This window comes from Quercus robur, chromosome 2 (assembly GCF_932294415.1).
Source record: "Quercus robur chromosome 2, dhQueRobu3.1, whole genome shotgun sequence".
NCBI classification, from domain to species: domain Eukaryota; kingdom Viridiplantae; phylum Streptophyta; class Magnoliopsida; order Fagales; family Fagaceae; genus Quercus; species Quercus robur.
The window spans coordinates 36,643,054-36,656,687 of NC_065535.1; the positions used below are offsets into that span (position 1 = coordinate 36,643,054).

Genomic DNA, 13,634 nt, shown 5'->3' on the forward strand with positions numbered 1-13,634 from the left:
GTGAGAAACAAAAAAAATAGAAAAAACAAAACGCCAAAAGTAAAACAATCACACGCACAAGACAGTATTTACGTGGTTCGGCAATTTGCCTACGTCCACAGAGTTGCAGGGATTTCACTATTATCAAAGAAAATTACAATGTGCGGCTACAGTGTTTTTCTTTCTCAAAAACAACAACAAGACAAAACCCCAATCACAAAAAAAAACAGCTTTTATATCCTGCGCACAGGATTCACAATGGGTTACAAAACGGGCCAAAAAATTTTTGTCGGCCCAAGCCTCCGCTCCATGGACTAAGCCTCAGTAAATCTTCCATTATTCGGGTCAGGTCGGGTCATCAACCGAATCAAATCATGCCTGACGACGATTTTTCATGGAATAAAATTCATCCATTATCATCTCTATAGTGAAATTCCCTGCAATTTCCTTCTCTATATAAATTATCATATTATCTGCCAAAAACTCATCCTCCATTCTATTGCGAAGTCTTGTTTTTAACAACTTCATAGCTGAGAAAGCTCGTTCTGTAGTTGCTGTAGAAACTGGAAGGGTCAACACAAGACGAATAAGTCTATCAATCAAAAAATATATTTGAGACTTTCCTGAAATTTTTAATCCCCTACATAGCTCGGAAATTGTACTCATATTCTGAAAATCTGGATGTTTTATCACATCAAGCTCATAATGTCGCAATTGAGACTCCAAAAGTTCTTGTTCATGTTCAGTGAAATCTTGAGGATAATATTTCTTAACCAAATTGCATATATCAACAATCTTGAATAATCTAAAAGCATCCTTGGGATTTAAAGCTGAACTAAGAACGACAAGTTCCGTTGTTAGCTCACAAAATCTACTTTTCAATTCTTGCAATTGAAAGTCTATTGCAACTGTAAATATGCCAATTCTAAAATGATGTTCCATTGTTAAATTGTCATCTTGACGACGATATCTACCTCGACCTTTAGTGTAACGAGCATTCATATCAGGAATATCAATTTCATGTTGCTCACAAAATGATATAACACTAGCAAGTAAAGGCTCCCATCCATCATCTCTCAACTTTTGAATAAGTGATTTTGTAGTTGAAACTAAATGCATGGCATTTAAAAGGTCTTGAGATTGTTGTTGCAAAGCTTGACAAAGAACATTAGTAATTCCCATTATCTCTTTCATCAAATGCAAGATTAAAATAAATTCAAATGATGTTAATACCTGATAAGCTCCCTCGGCATCACCGCGTTGTTTATAATTAGCTCCTTCCTCAGAAATAGTGTTGATAACTTTGCAAGTAGCATCAAACATTTTAATCAAACTACAAATAGATTGAAAATGAGATCCCCACCTAGTATCTCCAGCTCGTTGCAAAGTACCAATCTGATTTGCACCTCTTCCAGTCTCAATTTCATTAGAAGCAATCATATTCTCAACTTGTTCTGCTTGAGCATGTTGCAATTCATCACTACGCTTACTAGAACCAACAACAATATTGATAATATTGACCAAATGATCAAAGAATTGATGAACATCTTTTACTTCTCTAGATGCTGTAACTAGAGCTAATTGCAACCTATGAGCCATACAATGTACATAATAAGCATATGGACAATCTTTAAGAAAAAGAGCTTGTAATCCATTTCATTCACCACGCATGTTACTAGCCCCATCATATCCTTGACCTCGAATATTTTCAATGTGGAGGTTATAACGAGAAAGGACAGCACATATCTCATTCTTTAAAGTCAATGCAGTAGTGTCTCTAACATGCACAACATAAAAAAAACGCTCTTTAATAAAACCTTCTTTATCAACAAATCTCAAAATGATGGCCATTTGCTCTCTCTTCGACTCATCCCGAGCTTCATCAACAAGAATGCAGAATTTTGCATCTCCAATTTCTTCACGAATAGCATTTCGCACATTATTAGCAAGAATATGCAAAATCTCCTTTTGAATTGTGGGTGATGTATATTTGGCATTTCCAGGAGCATTTTCCAAGACAACACTAGCTACTTTGTCATTAAAAGTTGATGTCAATTTTATCAATTCAATAAAATTGCCTCTATTTTTTGAATCAAGGCTTTCATCATGACCTCTAAAAGCACAAGCTTGGAATGCTAGCCATCGAGCACACTCTATTGAGGTTTTGAGCCGCAACCGATTATTCTCTAATTCTTTTGACGTTTGTTTCTCAATTAGCTTGTCAATATGTTGTGAATAATTCTATAAATCCTCGCAACATTTCACGGCATTTTTATGTGGAGAGTTTGGTTCTTTCCCTTCATGACGAATTAAAGGACAATTCATTCCATCTTTCACCTTTTTCCAATTATTAAAACCTGTTGAAATGAACACATCTGATCCGGGACGACCTATTGGTTTCTTACTAAAAAGGTAGCAAGGAAAACAATATAATGCATCCGTTGTAGGTGAGTATTCCAACCAATCCTTATGTGAAACAAACCATGAAGGTTGAAATCGACGACGATGAGTATCATCATTGTATGGAAAGACTATATTTTCAGGTTGGTATGGACCTTCTATGAGATAAGCTCGTCGAATTTCATCTTGTTTGTTGATAGGAAATTCACATATTTGTTTACGTGTTCCTGGATCACGATCTATCTCTTCAGATTGAAGTTTTGGACATTTGGAGGTGTGTTCATCAGGCATCGAAGTATTAACATTTGTTTTTACAGCCACAGGTGTCCTAATTTCTGAATTGCTAACATCTTTTTTCTTAAAGAATGCATCAATTGTTTTTCGTTTGCTCATAATTCTTTTAACTTTAAGAATATGACTCAATTAACCTGAAAAGAATTTTAAAAAATAAAATTTTAATTAGAAATTTTTGCTTAGTTATATGAATATTATTCATACTCAAGGAAAAAACAAAATTTTTACTATAATTTAAACAGTCAACCCATTTTTAATACAACTTTAATTAATAATAACCCCTCAAATAATTTAATTAATTTATCTTTTATAATGTATTGGTTAATTTAATTATATAACTTTAATTATTGTTGTTTAGCATAACAATAAACTATATTATTTTAATTTATTTGTCATTAATTATAATGCTTTAATCCTAGTTGGTAATTATGCAATATAGTTTTAATTTATTTGTCATTAATTTTAGCATAACATATCCTTTGTTACAATTCCTAAAATATAGCAATAAATAATTAAACAATTCTTAAAAATTTGCAATAAATAATAGCTAATAATTTAATTACTAACTTTTGAATAAATATTAATTATTATTTAATAATATTGGTTTACACTAAAAACTAACACATTGACCATTGACCATTGACCAACAATGAGGAATAACCGGATAAGATAAAGACAAACAGGAAAAAAAAAAAAAAAAAAAAAATCAACCAATGAATGATTGAGAATGTGAGATGATATTAAAGCTAAAAGAATAAAAGGGCTAGGCAGAACTGAACAGGATTCATAAACATCATAAACTCTAAAGCATTCGGTGAGATAGAGAGAGACTGAGAGAGAGAGAGAGAGAGAGTCAGAGAGAAAAACCTTGAGGGAGGGCCGGACTGCTGGAGCCGGAGCCGGAGCGGAGGAAGCAACTAGTCAACGGCAGATCTCCGACGGCGATGAGTGATGACCGATCTACCGTCTGGCGTCGACGATCTACAAAGATTTCGTTCCATTTTTCATTTTAGTGACAGTGAGAGAGAAAAAGAGAGAAAAAGAGAGAAATACCCTTGAGGGAGGGCCGGAGGGAGCACCGGAGCAGAGGCCGATCTCCGATCTGCGATGAGGGACGAGCGACGACGGCGACGACGAGCGAGCTGCGGCGTCGCGGCGACGTGACCGTGGGTTTGCTGGGGTTTGGTTTTTATTTGTGTATTTGGGAATTTTTTTTTTTTATAGATAAAAACCTCTGTCTCTGTCTCTCTGTGTTCGTTGTGTTTCTCTCTGTTTTGGTTTGCTGTTGAGTGTTGAGTTTGGTTTGCTGTTGAGCTTGATTTGCTCTGTATAGGCAGTATCGGGCATTGTGGTATCTGCCACCGATTTGATTTCTCTGCCAGCGACGTGATGGTTGAATTTTCTGTAATATATTTTTTTTTTTTTTCACGGTTGAGAGGTGATGGTTGGATTTTCTGTAATATTTTTTTTTTTTTTCACGGTTGAGAATGCGTGGGCTTGCCGTGAGCGAGCTACTGGGCTTGCCGTGAGCGAGCTACTGGGCTCACCGTGGGCTTAGCTTGCCGTGGGCTTCTCTGTGAATTTTTTTTTTTTTCAGATTTTAGTTCAATTTTTTTGGGTTTTTTTTTTTTTTTTTTTTTTGCTTGAAAGTAGAACAGATAATTTTTTTTTTTTTTTATTATTTAATCTGAGGATGTTACTAATTTTTGATTGAGGCCTGGGAGAATGGGTGAGAAATTGGGAGGGGGGGCCGGCTGCCTAAGGTTGGGGGGGCCTAATTATTTTTTCTTCATAGGCTAATGGGAAAATTTTTTTTTTTGCAGGGGCCTCGGCCCCCCCAAGCCACTATGTGGCTCCGCCCCCGCTTGATTGTTCACACCAACCATACGTGCCGTCAAATTGGCAACTTCAGCTTCTTTTTCTTCCAATCGCCTCCGCAGTTGTGCCAGCTCTTCCTCTATAGTGTTGTTAGCAGGTGGAGGAAGAAAGTTTGATGTGGAGGCAGCATCAGCTGTTGCGACCATAACTGACACCGTTTTAGGAAGAAATTTGTCAGATACACTTCTCAGAGTAGAAGCTTGATGTTTTTGTTGGTTACTATCGGAGACAAAATTTTAAACCAATTATTAAATGCCACATCAAAATTTAGTGGCAAATTCTAAATTAATGTCATTAAATTAATCAAATTAGATGATGACATGTATCATCCAAATTGATATCACATTGACATACTGAAATTTGTCACGTGTCATTGGGCCCACAAGATAAAAATAAATTTCTTATTCAAAATTTAGGGATAATTATCTTTATTAAAATAAATAAATAAAATAAAGAGAAAAATTTTCTATTCAAAATTGATAGATAATTATTTTTATTAAAATAAATTAAATAAAGATAATTATTTATCTTTATTGATTATTTTCTTTATCAAAATATGATATTTATCAAAATAGATAAATAAATATAATTATCTCTAAGAAGAATTTGGGCCAATCAATAGTCTACTACATACTTTCAAGTATATCAATTCAAAGTAGAGTTTATCCTCTAAAATCACTATAAATAGAGGACATCCCCTCTCATTTTTCACACCAAGTTTTCAAGAGGCCCAAACTCTAGAGAAATTATGTCTCAAGAATCTTTGAAGAACTTGAAGCACATTCAAAGGGCTTGAAGAACTTGAAGAACATTCAAAGGGCTTGAAGAACTTGAAGGATAACAAATTTCTAACAAGCTCAAGGCTAGAGATTCATTGTGAAGACCGTTCAATCCATCTTCCAACCAAAGTCAAGATGATCTCTTGTTCGAGTTCTTTGAAGTTCTATCGGAATTAAGCTAAAAGGCCTCCATAAACCTCAACAAACCCAAATCTTTTGTTAGGACATATGTGATTCCCTTGTTAAGAACATATGTTACTATTTTATGTAATTGGCTTATCCTTTGACAAAACACACTTTACTTGTATTTGAGTAGATCTAGGATGTGTTTAATACTTCAAAAAACTGTGTTTCAAGATCAAGTGTTGAAGACATGCAAGCTTGTCCAAGATTCAAGCTGAAGAAGTGCTGTTCATTAAAGCTCAACAGCTAGCCTGACAACTAACTATCCATCGAGCTTAAGAAGCTGTTTCAGTCCCGAGGCTCGACAGTTGCTCGACAGCATCTCGACAGATAGCTATCTGTCGAGCTTTATGAAAAACAGAGTTCCAGTTCTGTTTTGACTCTAATTCGGGATTATGTGTTTAAGTTTTCTTTTCTTATAACCCTAGACATATAAAAAGATTATTTTAAAGGCCGTCAATGGGTATGCAAGTTGCACAAGTGTTAAGCAAAATTTGTCCAAGCAATTTGTAACCAAAGACAAAGTTTTGCCCTAATTCATCATTCTTGTGAAGAAGTTGCTGTATATGTGCACTGTAGGGTTTTGTGACCAAGCATCTTCTTGATCTTCATCATTGGGATGAACTGAAAAACTTTGCAGCCAACAACCTTTTCTAGTTGGTGATTGAAGTCGCGTACTGGAATCCGCACATTGGTTAGTCACGTACTTGAGAGCCGTGCATCAAAAGGGAAAATTGTCACTACAAAACAAATTCAATTGGGTATTAGGGTAAGGTTTCAATTGTAGGTTAGTATAAGGTACTGGGATTCCTTTACTTGTAACCGCTTATTTTGATAATAGTGGAATTTCGAGAATGGTGACCTGAAAATCATCCGTTGGGGTTTTTGTCGTTAGGTTTTCCCCATTCGTAAACAAATCACCGTGTTATTTATTTTCCGCTGCATAATTAGTTTATTAGTGATTTATTTGTGCTACCACGCATTTGCATGATTAATTAACTTAATTAATTTACTTGGCTAAATTAATTGGTTAATTTATCACAAAGGGTCAATTCGTTTTTGGCCTATCAAGTGGTATCAGAGCAGGCACACTCTGATTAGGGTTTAATCTTTGCTGTGTTGATCCATTGACCCCTGTTTGTCATGGATAGAGGACAGTCATTAATCATACCTCATTTATTTGATGGCACTAACTATGCATACTAAAAGGTACGCATGAGAGCTTTCTTGTAGTCTGTAGATGAGATAGTGTGGCAAGTTGTTGAGATAGGCTAGACCAAGCCGAAGGAAGCGCTAGTCAACTGGGATGATTCTAAGATAAAGGCAGTAAACTTCAACAGTAGAGCGTTGAATGCCTTATTTAGTGCAGTCACCAATGAGGAGTTTAAGAAGATATCCTCTACAGAAACTGCTAAGGAAGCATGAACCATCCTCCAGACAACCTATGAGGGAACAAAGGCTGTTAAGGATTCAAAACTTCAAAAGCTCATTACAAGCTTTGAAGAGATTAAGATGGAGAAGGATGAGTTGTTCGATGAGTTCTATGCCAAGCTCAAGGACATAGTAAACTCATCTTTCAATCTTGAGGAAACCATTCCTGAACCCAAGATTGTAAGAAAGGTGCTCAAATCTTTACCTGAGAGATTCCATGCCAAGATTACGGTAATCAAGGAATCAAAGGACATTGACAAGATTCCTTTGACAGAGTTGGTTGAAAATCTGCAAACCTACGAGCTAGGGTTGACTAGGATTGGCAAGAAGGGTAAAGGTAAGAGCATGGCACTGAAAGCCAAGAGCAGTGAGATAGATGAGTTTTCAGATGATGAAGATTCTAAGATGAAGTCCTACATCACCATGCAGTTCAAGAAGTTTATGAAGAATGCCAATGGAAAGGGCTTCGACAAGGACCGTAGGTAATCCAGTTCTTTTCAGTTCAAGATCCAAGACAAAGGGAAAAAGGATGCAAGGGATGGCGGTCAATACACTGTTCCCGCAAGACCTAAGTGCTTTGGGTGTCAAGGCTTCGGTTACATGAAACAAGAGTGTCCTACATATCTCAAGAGCATTGGGAAGAGCAAGGCACTTGTTGCTACCTTGAGTGACACCGAGCCTGAGGATGATTCCAACAATGAGGATGACAGAATCTTGAATGCCTTCATTGCCACTGTCAATCCTACTGATAGGATTGTTGAAGATGTGATTAAAGAAGAGGAATTGGTGGAATCCAAGTTTGAGAAGATGGATGATCAAGATGATATCTATACAGAATATGAGAAATTATACAAGCTTTCTGAGAAACTTGAGAAACTTTACAGGCTAACCACCAAGAAGCTCAGTGATGTGGAATTTGATCGTGAAAAGCTTTCCATAAAGATTGATAAGACTAATTAGACTATTGGAGCACTGAGGTACGAGAACAATTTCTTGGCTGAGAAGACCAAGAAGCTTGAAGCGGAGCTGTTTCAAGTCAAAGCTCAATTGGAGAGGACTTCAAGTGCAAAGCTTGATGAGATGCTTAGTCTTTAGAATTTTGCTTCTGATCGAACAGGTTTAGGGTATGGTTTCTTTTCCTCTAATAATACTTCTATTAGTACTACTGTTTTTGTTCCTCTTAGCAATAATGTTGAAATTGAGAGCAATGATGTTAAAACTGATTTAGCTAGTGAGAAATTAGACAAAGGAAAATCTATCTTAGGAGCACCCCTTAAGCAAGATAAGAAGGAAGCTAAGAACCCTAGGGCTAAGAAGGCTAACTCTCAAAAGCCTAAACAAAAGAAGCAGCATCTCTGTCATCATTATGGAGTTGCTGGTCATACTCGACCAAATTGTTATAAGTGACTTGCCACTTAATAGAGCAATGGCATGATAGCATCTGGAAGCCAGAATCAACTTTAATCCTCTCTTGCTCCCCTTGGAGATCTTCTCAAAACCCTTATGTTCCTTTCAAACTTGAACAGTTTTAATTCTTCCCCTCACCGCCAATTCAAGGGTTTAATCAAAGGAAAGGTTCTTCCAGGGTGTGGAAGAAAAAGGGCTCCAAGTGATTTTATTACTTTTCTTCTTTCTCTCTCTTCTTATTTTTGTGTGTGCATTCCTTGTGTGTTTTGCTTTCAAGTTTTGAGTCAGTCTAGTTTTTATACTTTGCATTGTTTAACATTTTTTTTTTTTTTTTTTTTAGTTTTGATTATTTTGTTTTTAATATAAAAAAAATTGAAAAATCAGAAAAATACAAAAACAGTGTGATGAGTAAGATTAAGTTATCTCTTGTACTTAACATTCGTATCACTCTTTTTGACGGGAAGGACTGAAAAATCCTAAGAGAAAGCCATAAATAACCATCTCACCACTATTACCCGCCAATCATAATATGACATCTGTATGCTTCGGCATAGCAAAAATGCAGTGTCAATGACATTTGTGTGCTTCGGCAAAGCAAAATTGGAATGTCAAATGCTTACCATCATTGGGTATTTCTTTTCTCTCTCTTATATGTCCATGCATGATTTGCTTAAAGAAAAAATATGCAAAGAAGATGAAAAGCAAAAAGATTAAAAATGCTTTAAATATGATTGCAAGCGTGTATTCTAGGAGATGTGGGAGTTATAGGATGTATCTCAAAAGTGATAGTCCCCATCAAACAGTTATGATTGTGTGTGAGTTAAAGTGATTTTCTCATATCTCAAATCGTCATAACATGTATACACTTATGCAATCTTGCGATGTTTTTCACATACAACACGCAATATTCTTTGCTACTTTTGATACATGTGTAGGTATAATGTGATTTGACCATCACAAGGTTTTACATGTGTTAATGTATGCTTACTAAATTGTCTTGACTTGTTTTTGAAATATAAAATTGGTTAGACTTGTTTAGTGTGTGTGTGTTTTTGGATTATTGTGCTTAAAGTTTTGTTGAGAGATGATTTTGAGAGCTTAAAATGTTGATTGGATCTTTGGTTAAGTTGCACGCTTGATTGCATTCATATTTGTGTTTTTCTCTTCTTGAAAAATGATTTTTAAGCAATCTCGACACCTCCTGGATACCTCCTCGACACCTAGCTATCTGTCGAGCTCTTAAGGACTTTTCTTATTGCAATCTCGACAGATCCTTGACAGCTGGTGAATCGAACGAGAAAGTTCTTGGACCCTCGATAGCTTCTCGATACCTGGTGGCCTTCTCGACAACTGTATCAGTCGATGTTGTTTTTCTTGACACCTTCCTCGACAGATGGCTCGACACCTCTCGACACCTCTATCTGTCGAGAATTACTGAGGATCTATAAATTCTTTCTTCGTGATCCGGTTCTTATTTCTGTTGGTCTCTCTCTCGATACCTTTGTCTCCTCACCTCCCAAAACACCTTCTCTCACTCCAAACCTCTACCAAAGTGATTTTCAAGATTTTTCAAGGCTTTTTCTACACTTGGTAATTTACATGCATTTCATGTTTTAAAACCTAGGATTTGGGGTTTTTGAGAAATTTTGGGATTTTCCAAAATTGATGAGTTATTATTGAAATTTTGGGATGAGTTTTCACTTAAATGAGTTTAAGATCTCATGCATTGCATCACATTAGCATAATAACAGTATTATCATGCATTTAGATGTGTGCAAATTGATTGTGTACTGGCAGGATTGGATTGGGCTGAGCCCATGATGCAATTTCTTTTGCATATCATATGTTCATGCATTCCCCATGCATACGTACTCTCTTTTCAATATACTTGTTATATTTGATTGTCTTTCTTTCTCTCCCTTTCTTTCTGTTTACGTTAGTTGTGTCTATGGCACCTAAGCATAAGTCAGCTCCGTCCCAAAACCCTTTGCGTTTTAGGACATCATCTTCTTCTGATCCTACTCCTTCTCATTTTTGGTTCCGTGATGAGGATAACCGAAAGGACTTCTCAGAGAAGTTTTCTCGACGAGGTGTTCATTCGGAACGCTGAGTCATTTTGGCGGACTTCGCCGACGCTAACCTTCCCACTGTTATTCACAGTCGGGGATGGGAGTCACTGTGTGATGTTTCGGTCACTTGTCCGACCGTACTGGTCCTGGAGTTTTACTCCAACATGCATGGTTTTGATTTTTCAGTACCTCTCTTTTCTACTCGCATTCGAGGTACGCGCATTGTCATCACACCGCAGCTTGTTACGGATGTGCTTCATGTTCCAAGGGTAGAGCATCCTGACTACCCCGGTTGTGAGCGTCTGAGGACTATGTCCAAAGACGAGATGATTTCCGCTTTCTGTGAGCGTCCCACAGATTAGGGTGATCGTCAGTTCACACCATGTAGGCCTTTTACTAAAGGTCCTAGATTCATGAACATGGTGATAACTTTTGTTTTACACTCACTCTCTCACTATAACTCTATCACAGAGCCTCGTGCTCGATTTTTGCTTTCTTTATTAGAGCACCTCACTATAGATTTTCCTTCACATTTCATTCTTTCTATCTTAGATGTGTATTGGAATATGGCTATCCGTGATAAGCTTATTCTCCCTTCAACTATCATTTGGATTATATGCCATTTTTCTATTCCTTTTCCCTCTTCCGATCATTTTTCTATTATGTGTGCCATAGACTACGCTACCATTAAACATAGCGAGGTGCAGTTTTGGTCTCGGCAGTAGGATTCAGCAGCTCCTCCCTTCCATTCTGCTCCATCTCGTTCTGCTCCATCCACATCCGCTCCCTCCTCTTCTTCAGGCAATGTGACTCTAGGATACATCATGGCGTAGCTGCAGCGCATGGATGCTCGCCTTGATACCCTCTCTGCAGAGTTGTATCAGGTGAATGTTCGTGTCGGTCATATTGCATGGCAACAGGCGACCATGGGTGGTTATGCTCCCGAGGCTTCTCCTCCTCCACCTCCTCTAGTGGCTTCTGAGTCTGAGGGTGATGATGATGATGATGGTAATGACGATGATGCTTCGGATGATGATGATGGAGATGCTAGCTCTACCGATGAGATGTCTACTTGACACTCTTACCATTTGTCACTTGTGACAAAAAGGAGAAGTAGTTTTGGATATGAGAGTAGTCATTCTTAGGGGGAGAGTTAGTATAAGACATTTTGTTAGGGGGAGTGTTGATATCTGAGGGATGTAGTGAGGATTATTTGTATCTTTTTCTTTTCTCTACTTTAGATACATGAGTTCTTGTACATGGGTCTTGTGACCATTTTTGACATACATTATACTTATCTTCTTTATATACGTTGATGTATGTTTCTTTCACCTACCCTTACATGTATTGTTTCTTTTCTCTCTTTATGCATATGCTTCTTATTTCATATATGCAATCTATTATTTCTGTTTCACACAAAGATACCTTGATGAGTTTTGTTTAAATTGTTTTCGAAATACATGTTGTCAAAGTCTACTTGCTATAAACTCTCTTTTTGCAAAATTTTTCAAGAGTTTGTGTTAGGATAGATTTTATTGTATTCAACAAGTGAATATAAGTTGAGTGATTTATGACTTCTCTCATATGTTCATTTGTTTGTTGTGGTTTTGTCACGGATTGCCAAAGGGGGAGATTGTTAGGACATATGTGATTCACTTGTTAGGAACATATGTCACTATTTTATGTAATTGGCTTATCCTTTGACAAAACGCACTTTACTTGTATTTGGGTAGATCTAGGATGTGTTTAATACTTCAAGAAACTGTGTTTTAAGATCAAGTGTTGAAGACATGCAAGTCTGTCCAAGATTCAAGTTGAAGAAGTGCTTCATTAAAGCTCGACAGCTAGCTATCCATCGAGCTTAAGAAGCTATTCCAGTCCCGAGGCTCGACAGTTGCTCAATAGCATCTCGACAGACAGCTATCTATCAAGCTTTATGAAAAACAGAATTCCAGTTCTGTTTTGACTCTAATCCGGAATTATGTGTTTGGGTTTTCTTTTCTTATAACCCTAGACATATAAAAAGATTATTTTAAGGGCCATCGATGGGTATGCAAGTTGCACAAGTGTTGAGCAAAATTTGTTTAAGCAATTTGTAACTGGAGACAAAGTTTTGCCCTAGTTCATTATTCTTGTGAAAAAGTTGTTGTGTATGTGCACCGTAGGATTTTATGACCAAGCATCTTCTTGATCTTCATCGTTGGGATGAATTGAAGAACTTTGCAGCCAACAACCTTCTCTAGTTGGTGATTGAAGTCGCGTACTGGGATCCGCACATTGGTTAGTCATGTACTTGGGAGCCGTGCATCAAAAGGGGAAATTGTCACTACAGCATAAGTCCAATTAGGTATTGAGGTAAGGGTTCAACTGTAGGTTGGTATAAGGTACTGAGATTCTTTTACTTGTAATCGCTTGTTTTGATAATAGTAGAATTTCGGGAGTAGTGACTTGAAAATCACTCGATAGGGTTTTTGCCGTTAGGTTTTCCCCATTTGTAAACAAATCACTGTGTTATTTATTTTTCATTGCATAATTAATTTATTGGTGATTTGTTTGTGCTACCACGCATTTGCATGATTAATTAACTTAATTAATTCACTTGGCTAAATTAATTGGTTAATTTATCACAAGGGGTCAATTCATTTTTGGCCTATCATCTTTGAAGCTCAATGGATCAAGCCTCTAAAGCCTCGAAGAACTTCAACCTACAAGCCTTTACATTCGAAGACTTGAAGAACAATAAATCTCTAACAAGCTCAAAACTAGAGATTTGTTGTAAAGACCGTTCAATCCATCTTCCAACCAAAGTCAAGAAGATCTCTTGTTCGAGTCAAGTTCAATGAAAATAGAATCAAAGGGTATTCTTTTGTAAAAGAATTGAAATAGAGATTATACTCATTATTCATCAATACAAATTTATATTTGCAAACCATATTTCTTTTCAATTGTTTGATTTTTTGCAATTGATAAATTTTGTGTTTACAGTTACATCAATTAATTAAGAGTGTATGCTTCTTTTGTAGCTTAGATAGGAAAATTTCACAAGGTTGTGTAACGAAACAAGTGCGTTAGTTGTAAATGGCAGTATTCCAGGACCAGTAATACGGGTTCATAGAGGAGACACGACATATGTTAATGTTCACAACCAAGGATATTATGGGGTAACCATTCTCTGGTAATCTCTATTCTAACTCTAATTTTAACTCTCTCACTA

The 13,634-nt window shown here is 36.7% G+C and overlaps 1 pseudogene; it reads right to left on the reverse strand.

Moving 5' to 3' along the window:
- Nucleotides 1-245: 245 nt before the first annotated feature.
- Nucleotides 246-2,670, reverse strand: LOC126713547 (uncharacterized; annotated as a pseudogene).
- Between the last annotated feature and the right edge of the window lie 10,964 nt (nucleotides 2,671-13,634).